This window comes from Pseudophryne corroboree, unplaced genomic scaffold (genome assembly GCF_028390025.1).
Source record: "Pseudophryne corroboree isolate aPseCor3 unplaced genomic scaffold, aPseCor3.hap2 scaffold_150, whole genome shotgun sequence".
Lineage (NCBI taxonomy): Eukaryota > Metazoa > Chordata > Amphibia > Anura > Myobatrachidae > Pseudophryne > Pseudophryne corroboree.
Window position 1 is genome coordinate 54,737 of NW_026968131.1, and position 12,879 is coordinate 67,615.

The 12,879-nt window shown below is 49.8% G+C and overlaps 21 non-coding genes and 1 pseudogene across 21 annotated transcripts; 1 reads left to right on the plus strand and 21 right to left on the minus strand.

Moving 5' to 3' along the window:
- Positions 1 to 591: 591 nt before the first annotated feature.
- Positions 592 to 754, minus strand: LOC135000019 (U1 spliceosomal RNA). Its single transcript, XR_010202059.1, has one exon. It is a non-coding gene; the product is annotated as a U1 spliceosomal RNA (small nuclear RNA).
- A 152-nt stretch (positions 755 to 906) lies between these two features.
- On the minus strand, positions 907 to 1,070 carry LOC134999852 (U1 spliceosomal RNA). Its single transcript, XR_010201920.1, has one exon. It is a non-coding gene; the product is annotated as a U1 spliceosomal RNA (small nuclear RNA).
- A 674-nt stretch (positions 1,071 to 1,744) lies between these two features.
- Positions 1,745 to 1,907, minus strand: LOC135000053 (U1 spliceosomal RNA). Its single transcript, XR_010202090.1, has one exon. It is a non-coding gene; the product is annotated as a U1 spliceosomal RNA (small nuclear RNA).
- Positions 1,908 to 2,059: 152 nt separating this feature from the next.
- LOC134999397 (U1 spliceosomal RNA) lies at positions 2,060 to 2,223 on the minus strand. The gene has a single exon (XR_010201500.1). It is a non-coding gene; the product is annotated as a U1 spliceosomal RNA (small nuclear RNA).
- A 671-nt stretch (positions 2,224 to 2,894) lies between these two features.
- LOC134999357 (U1 spliceosomal RNA) lies at positions 2,895 to 3,058 on the minus strand. The gene has a single exon (XR_010201465.1). It is a non-coding gene; the product is annotated as a U1 spliceosomal RNA (small nuclear RNA).
- Positions 3,059 to 3,210: 152 nt separating this feature from the next.
- LOC134999814 (U1 spliceosomal RNA) lies at positions 3,211 to 3,374 on the minus strand. The gene has a single exon (XR_010201885.1). It is a non-coding gene; the product is annotated as a U1 spliceosomal RNA (small nuclear RNA).
- Positions 3,375 to 4,045: 671 nt separating this feature from the next.
- LOC134999347 (U1 spliceosomal RNA) lies at positions 4,046 to 4,208 on the minus strand. The gene has a single exon (XR_010201455.1). It is a non-coding gene; the product is annotated as a U1 spliceosomal RNA (small nuclear RNA).
- Positions 4,209 to 4,360: 152 nt separating this feature from the next.
- On the minus strand, positions 4,361 to 4,524 carry LOC134999736 (U1 spliceosomal RNA). The gene has a single exon (XR_010201811.1). It is a non-coding gene; the product is annotated as a U1 spliceosomal RNA (small nuclear RNA).
- A 614-nt stretch (positions 4,525 to 5,138) lies between these two features.
- LOC135000067 (U1 spliceosomal RNA) lies at positions 5,139 to 5,301 on the minus strand. Its single transcript, XR_010202104.1, has one exon. It is a non-coding gene; the product is annotated as a U1 spliceosomal RNA (small nuclear RNA).
- A 153-nt stretch (positions 5,302 to 5,454) lies between these two features.
- LOC134999868 (U1 spliceosomal RNA) lies at positions 5,455 to 5,618 on the minus strand. Its single transcript, XR_010201935.1, has one exon. It is a non-coding gene; the product is annotated as a U1 spliceosomal RNA (small nuclear RNA).
- Positions 5,619 to 6,290: 672 nt separating this feature from the next.
- On the minus strand, positions 6,291 to 6,453 carry LOC134999371 (U1 spliceosomal RNA). Its single transcript, XR_010201478.1, has one exon. It is a non-coding gene; the product is annotated as a U1 spliceosomal RNA (small nuclear RNA).
- Positions 6,454 to 6,605: 152 nt separating this feature from the next.
- On the minus strand, positions 6,606 to 6,769 carry LOC134999611 (U1 spliceosomal RNA). Its single transcript, XR_010201689.1, has one exon. It is a non-coding gene; the product is annotated as a U1 spliceosomal RNA (small nuclear RNA).
- Positions 6,770 to 7,440: 671 nt separating this feature from the next.
- LOC134999413 (U1 spliceosomal RNA) lies at positions 7,441 to 7,603 on the minus strand. The gene has a single exon (XR_010201516.1). It is a non-coding gene; the product is annotated as a U1 spliceosomal RNA (small nuclear RNA).
- A 152-nt stretch (positions 7,604 to 7,755) lies between these two features.
- On the minus strand, positions 7,756 to 7,919 carry LOC134999727 (U1 spliceosomal RNA). The gene has a single exon (XR_010201802.1). It is a non-coding gene; the product is annotated as a U1 spliceosomal RNA (small nuclear RNA).
- Positions 7,920 to 8,534: 615 nt separating this feature from the next.
- Positions 8,535 to 8,698, minus strand: LOC135000066 (U1 spliceosomal RNA). Its single transcript, XR_010202103.1, has one exon. It is a non-coding gene; the product is annotated as a U1 spliceosomal RNA (small nuclear RNA).
- Positions 8,699 to 8,833: 135 nt separating this feature from the next.
- Positions 8,834 to 8,997, minus strand: LOC134999869 (U1 spliceosomal RNA). The gene has a single exon (XR_010201936.1). It is a non-coding gene; the product is annotated as a U1 spliceosomal RNA (small nuclear RNA).
- A 683-nt stretch (positions 8,998 to 9,680) lies between these two features.
- On the minus strand, positions 9,681 to 9,832 carry LOC134999388 (U1 spliceosomal RNA; annotated as a pseudogene).
- Positions 9,833 to 9,984: 152 nt separating this feature from the next.
- On the minus strand, positions 9,985 to 10,148 carry LOC134999605 (U1 spliceosomal RNA). The gene has a single exon (XR_010201684.1). It is a non-coding gene; the product is annotated as a U1 spliceosomal RNA (small nuclear RNA).
- Positions 10,149 to 10,822: 674 nt separating this feature from the next.
- Positions 10,823 to 10,985, minus strand: LOC134999335 (U1 spliceosomal RNA). The gene has a single exon (XR_010201448.1). It is a non-coding gene; the product is annotated as a U1 spliceosomal RNA (small nuclear RNA).
- A 152-nt stretch (positions 10,986 to 11,137) lies between these two features.
- On the minus strand, positions 11,138 to 11,301 carry LOC134999670 (U1 spliceosomal RNA). Its single transcript, XR_010201748.1, has one exon. It is a non-coding gene; the product is annotated as a U1 spliceosomal RNA (small nuclear RNA).
- Positions 11,302 to 11,972: 671 nt separating this feature from the next.
- LOC134999402 (U1 spliceosomal RNA) lies at positions 11,973 to 12,135 on the minus strand. The gene has a single exon (XR_010201505.1). It is a non-coding gene; the product is annotated as a U1 spliceosomal RNA (small nuclear RNA).
- A 144-nt stretch (positions 12,136 to 12,279) lies between these two features.
- On the plus strand, positions 12,280 to 12,395 carry LOC134999489 (U5 spliceosomal RNA). The gene has a single exon (XR_010201569.1). It is a non-coding gene; the product is annotated as a U5 spliceosomal RNA (small nuclear RNA).
- The last annotated feature ends 484 nt before the right edge of the window (positions 12,396 to 12,879 follow it).

Genomic DNA, 12,879 nt, shown 5'->3' on the forward strand with positions numbered 1-12,879 from the left:
ACTCTCATCTGGGGACAACAACTGCAGGGAGAACACATATTTTCAGATGAACATGGGAGGGCAGAAGGCTGCCTAATACTGAAGCACCCCCAAACAACAAACCAAATGCAACAACTAGTGCAAGCATTCCTGGGGGAAGGCCTGCCGCAGATGGATTTGCATATGGTGATGTCATCCAAGCAGTGGGTCAAAGTTGGCTTCAACCCTCGTCTGCATATGAAAACAGAAAAGGGGCGTGCAGGGCATGGTGGCTTTTTGCGGCGCTTGACTGACCCCTAGTTTGCATTAAACACCTCCACCCTCCTTCGGTGTGGGGCTCATGTTGGCTATGCCCCAGCCCCTGAAGCATTCAAGCTGATTTCTTGCAGCAGCTGGGCACTGTAACAGCTCCAGAGCTGCTCTGTAAGGCAAGTAAAAGGGTGTGGGCCCTGCAGCACTACCTGTAGTTTGCATTGTGCATTGGAAGGCACAAAGTAAGCAGACGGGAGGAGAAGTCAGGATAGTGCACAAGGGTATAGAAGGGAGCGGCTGAAGAAAAGAGAAGTGGAAACAGACAGCAAACTAGGCTGGAGAGAGACCTGAGACAAAGAGATCTGAATTATACGAGAGCCGACCAGGGGAAACACAAATTATGCAGTCAAGTTTCCCACATTTGGGGAAATCGCAGGAGCAGCACACCCAGAGTACAATGGGTGAGCCTTGCCCTGGGAGAAGCACCTTCATGATCATAGTATCTCACCTGGCAGGTAAGTAGGAGTTGGTCTAGAGCTGGGGAGGGTCGCTGCTCGGGTACCCCCCTGTAAAGTGAAGGAGATCCAACTGAGGCAGCACAAGGGAACTCTCGAAAGAAGAACAAGGCTAAAGGAAAATCTGAGACAAAGAAATCTGACTTTTACCAGAGCTGACCAGAAGAAATCACAAACACAGCCTCCCACTACCACAAATAATGCAGTCAAGTTTCCCACATTTGGGGAAATCACAGGGGTCAGCATACCCAAAATGCAATGAATGAACCTCACCCTGGGAGAAAAATCTTCATGACCATGGTATCTCCTATGCAAAATAAGTATGATTTGGGATAGAGCTGGGGAGGGCCGCTGCTCAGGCACATCTCTGTCAAGTTAAGGAGATTCAACTGAGGCAGCACAAGGGAACTCTCATCTGGGGACAACAACTGCAGGGAGAACACATATTTTCAGATGAACATGGGAGGGCAGAAGGCTGCCTAATACTGAAGCACCCCCAAACAACAAACCAAATGCAACAACTAGTGCAAGCATTCCTGGGGGAAGGCCTGCCGCAGATGGATTTGCATATGGTGATGTCATCCAAGCAGTGGGTCAAAGTTGGCTTCAACCCTCGTCTGCATATGAAAACAGAAAAGGGGCGTGCAGGGCATGGTGGCTTTTTGCGGCGCTTGACTGACCCCTAGTTTGCATTAAACACCTCCACCCTCCTTTGGTGTGGGGCTCATGTTGGCTATGCCCCAGCCCCTGAAGCATTCAAGCTGATTTTTTGCAGCAGCTGGGCACTGCAACAGCTCCAGAGCTGCTCTGTAAGGCAAGTAAAAGGGTGTGGGCCCTGCAGCACTACCTGTAGTTCGCATTGTGCGTTGGAAGGCACAAAGTAAGCAGACAGGAGGAGAAGTCAGGATAGTGCGCAAGGGCATAGAAGGGAGCGGCTCAAGAAAAGAGAAGTGGAAACAGACAGCAAACTAGGCTGGAGAGAGACCTGAGACAAAGAGATCTGAATTATACGAGAGCCGACCAGGGTAAACACAAATTATGCAGTCAAGTTTCCCACATTTGGGGAAATCGCAGGGGCAGCACACCCAGAGTGCAATGGGTGAGCCTTGCCCTGGGAGAAGCACCTTCATGATCATAGTATCTCACCTGGCAGGTAAGAAGGAGTTGGGCTAGAGCTGGGGAGGGTCGCTGCTCGGGCACCCCCCTGTCAAGTGAAGGAGATCCAACTGAGGCAGCACAAGGGAACTCTCGAAAGAAGAACAAGGCTAGAGGAAGATCTGAGACAAAGAAATCTGACTTTTAACAGAGCTGACCAGAGGAAAGCACAAACACAGTCCCCCACTACCACAAATAATGCAGTTGAGTTTCCCACATTTGGGGAAATCACAGGGGTCAGCATACCCAGAATGCAATGAATGAACCTAACCCTGGGAGAACAATCTTCATGACCATGGTATCTCCTATGCAAAATAAGTATGATTTGGGATAGGGCTGGGGAGGGCCGCTGCTCAGGCACATCTCTGTCAAGTAAAGGAGATTCAACTGAGGCAGCACAAGGGAACTCTCATCTGGGGACAACAACTGCAGGGAGAACACATATTTTCAGATGAACATGGGAGGGCAGAAGGCTGCCTAATACTGAAGCACCCCCAAACAACAAACCAAATGCAACAACTAGTAAAAGCATTCCTGGGAGAAGGTCTGCAGAAGACGGATTTGCATACGGTGATGTCATCCAAGCAGTGGGCCAAAGTTGGCTGGAACCCTCATCTGCATATGAAAAGAGAAAAGGGTTATGCAGGGCATGGCGGCCTTTTGCGGTGCTTGGATGACCCCTAGTTCGCATTAAACACCTCCATTCTCCTTCGGTGTGGGGCTCATGTTGGCTATGCCCCAGCCCCTGAAGTATTCAAGCTGATTTCTTGCAGCAGCTGGGCACTGTAACAGCTCCAGAGCTGCTCTGTAAGGCAAGTAAAAGGGTGTGGGCCCTGCAGCACTACCTGTAGTTCGCATTGTGCGTTGGAAGGCACAAAGTAAGCAGACAGGAGAAGTCAGGAGAGTGCACAAGGGCATAGAAGGCAGGGGCTCAAGAAAAGAGAAGTGGAAACAGACAGCAAACTAGGCTGGAGAGAGACCTGAGACAAAGAGATCTGAATTATACGAGTAGCCGACTAGAGGAAACACAAATTATGCAGTCAAGTGTCCCACATTTGGGGAAATCGTAGGAGCAGCACACCCAGAGTGCAATGGGTGAGCCTTGCCCTGGGAGAAGCACCTTCCTGATCATAGTATCTCACCTGGCAGGTAAGTAGGAGTTGGGCTAGAGCTGGGGAGGGTCGCTGCTCGGGCACCCCCCTGTCAAGTGAAGGAGATCCAACTGAGGCAGCACAAGGAAACTCTCGAAAAAAGAACAAGGCTAGAGGAAGATCTGAGACAAAGAAATCTGTATTTTACCAGAGCTGACCAGAGGAAAGCACAAACACAGTCCCCCACTACCACAAATAATGCAGTCGAGTTTCCCACATTTGGGGAAATCACAGGGGTCAGCATACCCAGAATGCAATGAATGAACCTCACCCTGGGAGAACAATCTTCATGACCATGGTATCTCCTATGCAAAATAAGTATGATTTGGGATAGGGCTGGGAAGGGCCGCTGCTCAGGCACATCTCTGTCAAGTAAAGGAGATTCAACTGAGGCAGCACAAGGGAACTCTCATCTGGGGACAACAACTGCAGGGAGAACACATATTTTCAGATGAACATGGGAGGGCAGAAGGCTGCCTAATACTGAAGCACCCCCAAACAACAAACCAAATGTAACAACTAGTAAAAGCATTCCTGGGAGAAGGTCTGCAGAAGACGGATTTGCATACGGTGATGTCATCCAAGCAGTGGGCCAAAGTTGGCTGGAACCCTCATCTGCATATGAAAAGAGAAAAGGGTTATGCAGGGCATGGCGGCCTTTTGCGGTGCTTGGATGACCCCTAGTTCGCATTAAATACCTCCACCCTCCTTCGGTGTGGGGCTCATGTTGGCTATGCCCCAGCCCCTGAAGCATTCAAGCTGATTTCTTGCAGCAGCTGGGCACTGTAACAGCTCCAGAGCTGCTCTGTACGGCAAGTAAAAGGGTGTGGGCCCTGCAGCACTACCTGTAGTTCGCATTGTGCGTTGGAAGGCACAAAGTAAGCAGACGGGAGAAGTCAGGATAGTGCGCAAGGGCATAGAAGGGAGCGGCTCAAGAAAACAGAAGTGGAAACAGACAGCAAACTAGGCTGGAGAGAGACCTGAGACAAAGAGATCTGTATTATACGAGCGCCGACCAGGGGAAACACAAATTATGCAGTCAAGTTTCCCACATTTGGGGAAATCGCAGGAGCAGCACACCCAGAGTGCAATGGGTGAGCCTTGCCCTGGGAGAAGCACCTTCATGATCATAGTATCTCACCTGGCAGGTATGTAGGAGTTGGGCTAGAGCTGGGGAGGGTCGCTGCTCGGGTACCCCCCTGTCAAGTGAAGGAGATCAAACTGAGGCAGCACAATGGAACTCTCGAAAGAAGAACAAGGCTAGAGGAAGATCTGAGACAAAGAAATCTGACTTTTACCAGAGCTGACCAGAGAAAAACACAAAAATAGTCCCCCACTACCACAAATAATGCAGTTGAGTTTCCCACATTTGGGGAAATCACAGGGGTCAGCATACCCAGAATGCAATGAATGAACCTCACCCTGGGAGAACAATCTTTATGACCATGGTATCTCCTATGCAAAATAAGTATGATTTGGGATAGGGCTGGGGAGGGCCGCTGCTCAGGCACATCTCTGTCAAGTAAAGGAGATTCAACTGAGGCAGCACAAGGGAACTCTCATCTGGGGACAACAACTGCAGGGAGAACACATATTTTCAGATGAACATGGGAGGGCAGAAGGCTGCCTAATACTGAAGCACGCCCAAACAACAAACCAAATGCAACAACTAGTACAAGCATTCCTGGGGGAAGGTCTGCAGAAGACGGATTTGCATACGGTGATGTCATCCAAGCAGTGGGCCAAAGTTGGCTGGAACCCTCATCTGCATATGAAAAGAGAAAAGGGGTATGCAGGGCATGGCGGCCTTTTGCGGCGCTTGGATGACCCTTAGTTCGCATTAAACACCCCACCCTCCTTCGGTGTGGGGCTCATGTTGGCCATGCCCCAGCCCCTGAAGCATTCAAGCTGATTTCTTGCAGCAGCTTGGCACTGTAACAGCTCCAGAGCTGCTCTGTAAGGCAAGTAAAAGGGTGTGGGCCCTGCAGCACTACCTGTAGTTTGCATTGTGCATTGGAAGGCACTTAAGAAAAGAGAAGTGGAAACAGACAGCAAACTAGGCTGGAGAGAGACCTGAGACAAAGAGATCTGAATTATACGAGAGCCGACCAGGGGAAACACAAATTATGCAGTCAAGTTTCCCACATTTGGGGAAATCGCAGGAGCAGCACACCCAGAGTGCAATGGGTGAGCCTTGCCCTGGGAGAAGCACCTACGTGATCATAGTATCTCACCTGGCAGGTAAGTAGGAGTTGGGCTAGAGCTGGGGAGGGTCGCTGCTCGGGTACCCCCCCTGTCAAGTGAAGGAGATCCAACTGAGGCAGCACAAGGGAATTCTCGAAAGAAGAACAAGGCTAGAGGAAGATCTGAGACAAAGAAATCTGACTTTTACCAGAGCTGACCAGAGGAAAACACAAACACAGTCCCCCACTACCACAAATAATGCTGTCGAGTTTCCCACATTTGGGGAAATCACAGGGGTCAGCATACCCAGAATGCAATGAATGAACCTCACACTGGGAGAATAATCTTCATGACCATGGTCTCTCCTATGCAAAATAAGTATGATTTGGGATAGGGCTGGGGAGGGCCGCTGCTCAGGCACATCTCTGTCAAGTAAAGGAGATTCAACTGAGGCAGCATAAGGGAACTCTCATCTGGGGACAACAACTGCAGGGAGAACACATATTTTCAGATGAACATGGGAGGGCAGAAGGCTGCCTAATACTGAAGCACCCCCAAACAACAAACCAAATGCAACAACTAGTGCAAGCATTCCTGGGGGAAGGCCTGCAGCAGATGGATTTGCATATGGTGATGTCATCCAAAGCAGTGGGTCAAAGTTGGCTTCAACCCTCGTCTGCATATGAAAAGAGAAAAGGGGCGTGCAGGGCATGGCGGCCTTTTGCGGCGCTTGGATGACCCCTAGTTCGCATTAAACACCTCCACCCTCCTTCGGTGTGGGGCTCATGTTGGCTATGCCCCAGCCCCTGAAGCATTCAAGCTGATTTCTTGCAGTAGCTGGGCACTGTAACTGCTCCAGAGCTGCTCTGTACGGCAAGTAAAAGGGTGTGGGCCCTGCAGCACTACCTGTAGTTTGCATTGTGCATTGGAAGGCACAAAGTAAGCAGACGGGAGAAGTAAGGATAGTGCGCAAGGCCATAGAATGGAGCGGCTTAAGAAAAGAGAAGTGGAAACAGACAGCAAACTAGGCTGGAGAGAGACCTGAGACAAAGAGATCTGAATTATACGAGAGCCGACCAGGGGAAACACAAATTATGCAGTCAAGTTTCCCACATTTGGGGAAATCGCAGGGGCAGCACATCCAGAGTGCAATGGGTGAGCCTTGCCCTGGGAGAAGCACCTTCATGATTATAGTATCTCACCTGGCAGGTAAGTAGAAGTTGGGCTAGAGCTGGGGAGAGTCGCTGCACGGGCACCCCCCTGTCAAGTGAAGGAGATCCAACTGAGGCAGCACAAGGGAACTCTCGAAAGAAGAACAAGGCTAGAGGAAGATCTGAAACAAAGAAATCTGACTTTTACCAGAGATGACCAGAGGAAAGCACAAACACAGTCCCCCACTACCACAAATAATGCAGTTGAGTTTCCCACATTTGGGGAAATCACAGGGGTCAGCATACCCAGAATGCAATGAATGAACCTCACCCTGGGAGAACAATCTTCAAGACCATGGTCTCTCCTATGCAAAATAAGTATGATTTGGGATAGGGCTGGGGAGGGCCGCTGCTCAGGCACATCTCTGTCAAGTAAAGGAGATTCAACTGAGGCAGCACAAGGGAACTCTCATCTGGGGACAACAACTGCAGGGAGAACACATATTTTCAGATGAACATGGGAGGGCAGAAGGCTGCCTAATACTGAAGCACCCCCAAACAACAAACCAAATGCAACAACTAGTGCAAGCATTCCTGGGGGAAGGCCTGCAGCAGATGGATTTGCATATGGTGATGCCATCCAAGCAGTGGGTCAAAGTTGGCTTCAACCCTCGTCTGCATATGAAAAGAGAAAAGGGGCGTGCAGGGCATGGCGGCCTTTTGCGGCGCTTGGATGACCCCTAGTTCGCATTACACACCTCCACCCTCCTTCGGTGTGGGGCTCATGTTGGCTACGCCCCAGCCCCTGAAGCATTCAAGCTGATTTCTTGCAGCAGCTGGGCACTGTAACTGCTCCAGAGCTGCTCTGTAAGGCAAGTAAAAGGGTGTGGGCCCTGCAGCACTACCTGTAGTTTGCATTGTGCGTTGGAAGGCACAAAGTTAGCAGACGGGAGAAGTCAGGATAGTGCGCAAGGGCATAGAAGGGAGCGGCTGAAGAAAAGAGAAGTGGAAACAGACAGCAAACTAGGCTGGAGAGAGACCTGAGACAAAGAGATCTGAATTATACGAGAGATGACCAAGGGAAACACAAATTATGCAGTCAAGTTTCCCACATTTGGGGAAATCGCAGGGGCAGCACAACCAGAGTGCAATGGGTTAGCCTTGCCCTGGGAGAAGCACCTTCATGATCATAGTATCTCACCTGGCAGGTAAGTAGGAGTTGGGCTAGAGCTGGGGAGGGTCGCTGCTCGGGCACCCCCCTCTCAAGTGAAAGAGATCCAACTGAGGCAGCACAAGGGAACTCTCGAAAGAAGAACAAGGCTAGAGGAAGATCTGATATAAAGAAATCTGATTTTTACCAGAGCTGACCAGAGGAAAGCACAAACACAGTCCCCCACTACCACAAATAATGCAGTCGAGTTTCCCACATTTGGGGAAATCACAGGGGTCAGCATACCCAAAATGCAATGAATGAACCTCACCCTCGGAGAACAATCTTCATGAAAATGGTATCTCCTATGCAAAATAAGTATGATTTGGGATAGGGCTGGGGAGGGCCGCTGCTCAGGCACATCTCTGTCAAGTAAAGGAGATTCAACTGAGGCAGCACAAGGGAACTCCCATCTGGGGACAACAACTGCAGGGAGAACACATATTTTCAGATGAACATGGGAGGGCAGAAGGCTGCCTAATACTGAAGCACCCCCAAACAACAAACCAAATGCTACAACTAGTACAAGCATTCCTGGGGGAAGTTCTGCAGAAGACGGATTTGCATACGGTGATGTCATCCAAGCAGTGGGCCAAAGTTGGCTGGAACCCTCATCTGCATATGAAAAGAGAAAAGGGGTATGCAGGGCATGGCGGCCTTTTGCGGCGCTTGGATGACCCTTAGTTCGCATTAAACACCCCCACCCTCCTTCGGTGTGGGGCTCATGTTTGCTATGCCCCAGCCCCTGAAGCATTCAAGCTGATTTCTTGCAGCAGCTGGGCACTGTAACAGCTCCAGAGCTGCTCTGTACGGCAAGTAAAAGGGTGTGGGCCCTGCAGCACTACCTGTAGTTTGCATTGTGCATTGGAAGGCACTTAAGAAAAGAGAAGTGGAAACAGACAGCAAACTAGGCTGGAGAGAGAACTGAGACAAAGAGATCTGAATTATACGAGAGCCGACCAGGGGAAACACAAATTATGCAGTCAATTTTTCCCACATTTGGGGAAATCGCAGGAGCAGCACACCCAGAGTGCAATGGGTGAGCCTTGCCCTGGGAGAAGCACCTACGTGATCATAGTATCTCACCTGGCAGGTAAGTAGGAGTTGGGCTAGAGCTGGGGAGGGTCGCTGCTCGGGTACCCCCCTGTCAAGTGAAGGAGATCCAACTGAGGCAGCACAACAACAAGGCTAGAGGAAGATCTGAGACAAAGAAATCTGACTTTTACCAGAGCTGACCAGAGGAAAACACAAACACAGTCCCCCACTACCACAAATAATGCTGTCGAGTTTCCCACATTTGGGGAAATCACAGGGGTCAGCATACCCAGAATGCAATGAATGAACCTCACACTGGGAGAATAATCTTCATGACCATGGTCTCTCCTATGCAAAATAAGTATGATTTGGGATAGGGCTGGGGAGGGCCGCTGCTCAGGCACATCTCTTTCAAGTAAAGGAGATTCAACTGAGGCAGCATAAGGGAACTCTCATCTGGGGACAACAACTGCAGGGAGAACACATATTTTCAGATGAACATGGGAGGGCAGAAGGCTGCCTAATACTGAAGCACCCCCAAACAACAAACCAAATGCAACAACTAGTGCAAGCATTCCTGGGGGAAGGCCTGCAGCAGATGGATTTGCATATGGTGATGTCATCCAAAGCAGTGGGTCAAAGTTGGCTTCAACCCTCGTCTGCATATGAAAAGAGAAAAGGGGCGTGCAGGGCATGGCGGCCTTTTGCGGCGCTTGGATGACCCCTAGTTCGCATTAAACACCTCCACCCTCCTTCGGTGTGGGGCTCATGTTGGCTATGCCCCAGCCCCTGAAGCATTCAAGCTGATTTCTTGCAGTAGCTGGGCACTGTAACTGCTCCAGAGCTGCTCTGTACGGCAAGTAAAAGGGTGTGGGCCCTGCAGCACTACCTGTAGTTTGCATTGTGCATTGGAAGGCACAAAGTAAGCAGACGGGAGAAGTAAGGATAGTGCGCAAGGCCATAGAATGGAGCGGCTTAAGAAAAGAGAAGTGGAAACAGACAGCAAACTAGGCTGGAGAGAGACCTGAGACAAAGAGATCTGAATTATACGAGAGCCGACCTGGGGAAACACAAATTATGCAGTCAAGTTTCCCACATTTGGGGAAATCGCAGGGGCAGCACATCCAGAGTGCAATGGGTGAGCCTTGCCCTGGGAGAAGCACCTTCATGATTATAGTATCTCACCTGGCAGGTAAGTAGAAGTTGGGCTAGAGCTGGGGAGAGTCGCTGCACGGGCACCCCCCTGTCAAGTGAAGGAGATCCAACTGAGGCAGCACAAGGGAACTCTCGAAAGAAGAACAAGGCTAGAGGAAGATCTGAAACAAAGAAATCTGACTTTTACCAGAGCTGACCAGAGGAAAGCACAAACACAGTCCCCCACTACCACAAATAATGCAGTTGAGTTTTCCACATTTGGGGAAATCACAGGGGTCAGCATACCCAGAATGCAATGAATTAACCTCACCCTGGGAGAACAATCTTCAAGACCATGGTCTCTCCTATGCAAAATAAGTATGATTTGGGATAGGGCTGGGGAGGGCCGCTGCTCAGGCACATCTCTTTCAAGTAAAGGAGATTCAACTGAGGCAGCACAAGGGAACTCTCATCTGGGGACAACAACTGCAGGGAGAACACATATTTTCAGATGAACATGGGAGGGCAGAAGGCTGCCTAATACTGAAGCACCCCCAAACAACAAACTAAATGCAACAACTAGTGCAAGCATTCCTGGGGGAAGGCCTGCAGCAGATGGATTTGCATATGGTGATGCCATCCAAGCAGTGGGTCAAAGTTGGCTTCAACCCTCGTCTGCATATGAAAAGAGAAAAGGGGCGTGCAGGGCATGGCGGCCTTTTGCGGCGCTTGGATGACCCCTAGTTCGCATTACACAGCTCCACCCTCCTTCGGTGTGGGGCTCATGTTGGCTATGCCCCAGCCCCTGAAGCATTCAAGCTGATTTCTTGCAGCAGCTGGGCACTGTAACTGCTCCAGAGCTGCTCTGTAAGGCAAGTAAAAGGGTGTGGGCCCTGCAGCACTACCTGTAGTTTGCATTGTGCGTTGGAAGGCACGAAGTAAGCAGAAAGGAGGAGAAGTCAGGATAGTGCGCAAGGGCATAGAAGGGAGCGGCTCAGGAAAAGAGAAGTGGAAACAGACAGCAAACTAGGCTGGAGAGAGACCTGAGACAAAGAGATCTGAATTATACGAGAGATGACCAAGGGAAACACAAATTATGCAGTCAAGTTTCCCACATTTGGGGAAATCGCAGGGGCAGCACAACCAGAGTGCAATGGGTGAGCCTTGCCCTGGGAGAAGCACCTTCATGATCATAGTATCTCACCTGGCAGGTAAGTAGGAGTTGGGCTAGAGCTGGGGAGGGTCGCTGCTCGGGCACCCCCCTCTCAAGTGAAAGAGATCCAACTGAGGCAGCACAAGGGAACTCTCGAAAGAAGAACAAGGCTAGAGGAAGTTCTGATATAAAGAAATCTGATTTTTACCAGAGCTGACCAGAGGAAAGCACAAACACAGTCCCCCACTACCATAAATAATGCAGTCGAGTTTCCCACATTTGGGGAAATCACAGGGGTCAGCATACCCAAAATGCAATGAATGAACCTCACCCTGGGAGAACAATCTTCATGACCATGGTTTCGCCTATGCAAAATAAGTATGATTTGGGATAGGGCTGGGGAGGGCCGCTGCTCAGGCACATCTCTGTCAAGTAAAGGAGATTCAACTGAGGCAGCACAAGGGAACTCTCATCTGGGGACAACAACTGCAGGGAGAACACATATTTTCAGATGAACATGGGAGGGCAGAAGGCTGCCTAATACTGAAGCACCCCCAAACAACAAACCAAATGCAACAACTAGTGCAAGCATTCCTGGGGGAAGGCCTGCAGCAGATGGATTTGCATATGGTGATGTCATCCAAACAGTGGGTCAAAGTTGGCTTCAACCCTCGTCTGCATATGAAAAGAGACAAGGGGCGTGCAGGGCATGGCGGCCTTTTGCGGCGCTTGGATGACCCCTAGTTCGCATTACACACCTCCACCCTCCTTCGGTGTGGGGCTCATGTTGGCTATGCCCCAGCCCCTGAAGCATTCAAGCTGATTTCTTGCAGCAGCTGGGCACTGTAACTGCTCCAGAGACGCTCTGTAAGGCAAGTAAAAGGGTGTGGGCCCTGCAGCACTACCTGTAGTTTGCATTGTGCGTTGGAAGGCACGAAGTAAGCAGACGGGAGAAGTCAGGATAGTGCGCAAGGGCATAGAAGGGAGCGGCTCAAGAAAAGAGAAGTGGAAACAGACAGCAAACTAGGCTGGAGAGAGACCTGAGACAAAGAGATCTGAATTATACGAGAGCCGACCAGGGGAAACACAAATTATGCAGTCAAGTTTCCCACATTTGGGGAAAACGCAGAAGCAGCACACCCAGAGTGCAATGGGTGAGCCTTGCCCTGGGAGAAGCACCTTCATGATCATAGTATCTCACCTGGCAGGTAAGTAGGAGTTTGGCTAGAGCTGGGGAGGGTCGCTGCTCGAGCATCCCCCTGTCAAGTAAAGGAGATTCAACTGAGGCAGCACAAGGGAACTCTCATCTGGGGACAACAACTGCAGGGAGAACACATATTTTCAGATAAAAATCTTGGTCATGCTCTGGTTTCTCTTCAGAACGAACAAATCTTTCGCCTTTTACTAAAGATTTCCGTGGAGAGGAGCAAAACCGAGTTTTATCTCAATTTTTGCATGCCCCATCTTTTTGGGGTTTCTTTTATCGGTTTAAAGATAGAATGAGTGTGCTTTAATGTAAGCTCATTTGCATAGAAATTAGAGATGAGCGCCTGAAATTTTTCGGGTTTTGTGTTTTGGTTTTGGGTTCGGTTCCGCGGCCGTGTTTTGGGTTCGAACGCGTTTTGGCAAAACCTCACCGAATTTTTTTTGTCGGATTCGGGTGTGTTTTGGATTCGGGTGTTTTTTCAAAAAACACTAAAAAACAGCTTAAATCATAGAATGTGGGGGTCATTTTGATCCCAAAGTATTATTAACCTCAAAAACCATAATTTACACTCATTTTCAGTCTATTCTGAATACCTCACACCTCACAATATTATTTTTAGTCCTAAAATTTGCACCGAGGTCGCTGTGTGAGTAAGATAAGCGACCCTAGTGGCCGACACAAACACCGGGCCCATCTAGGAGTGGCACTGCAGTGTCACGCAGGATGTCCCTTCCAAAAAACCCTCCCCAAACA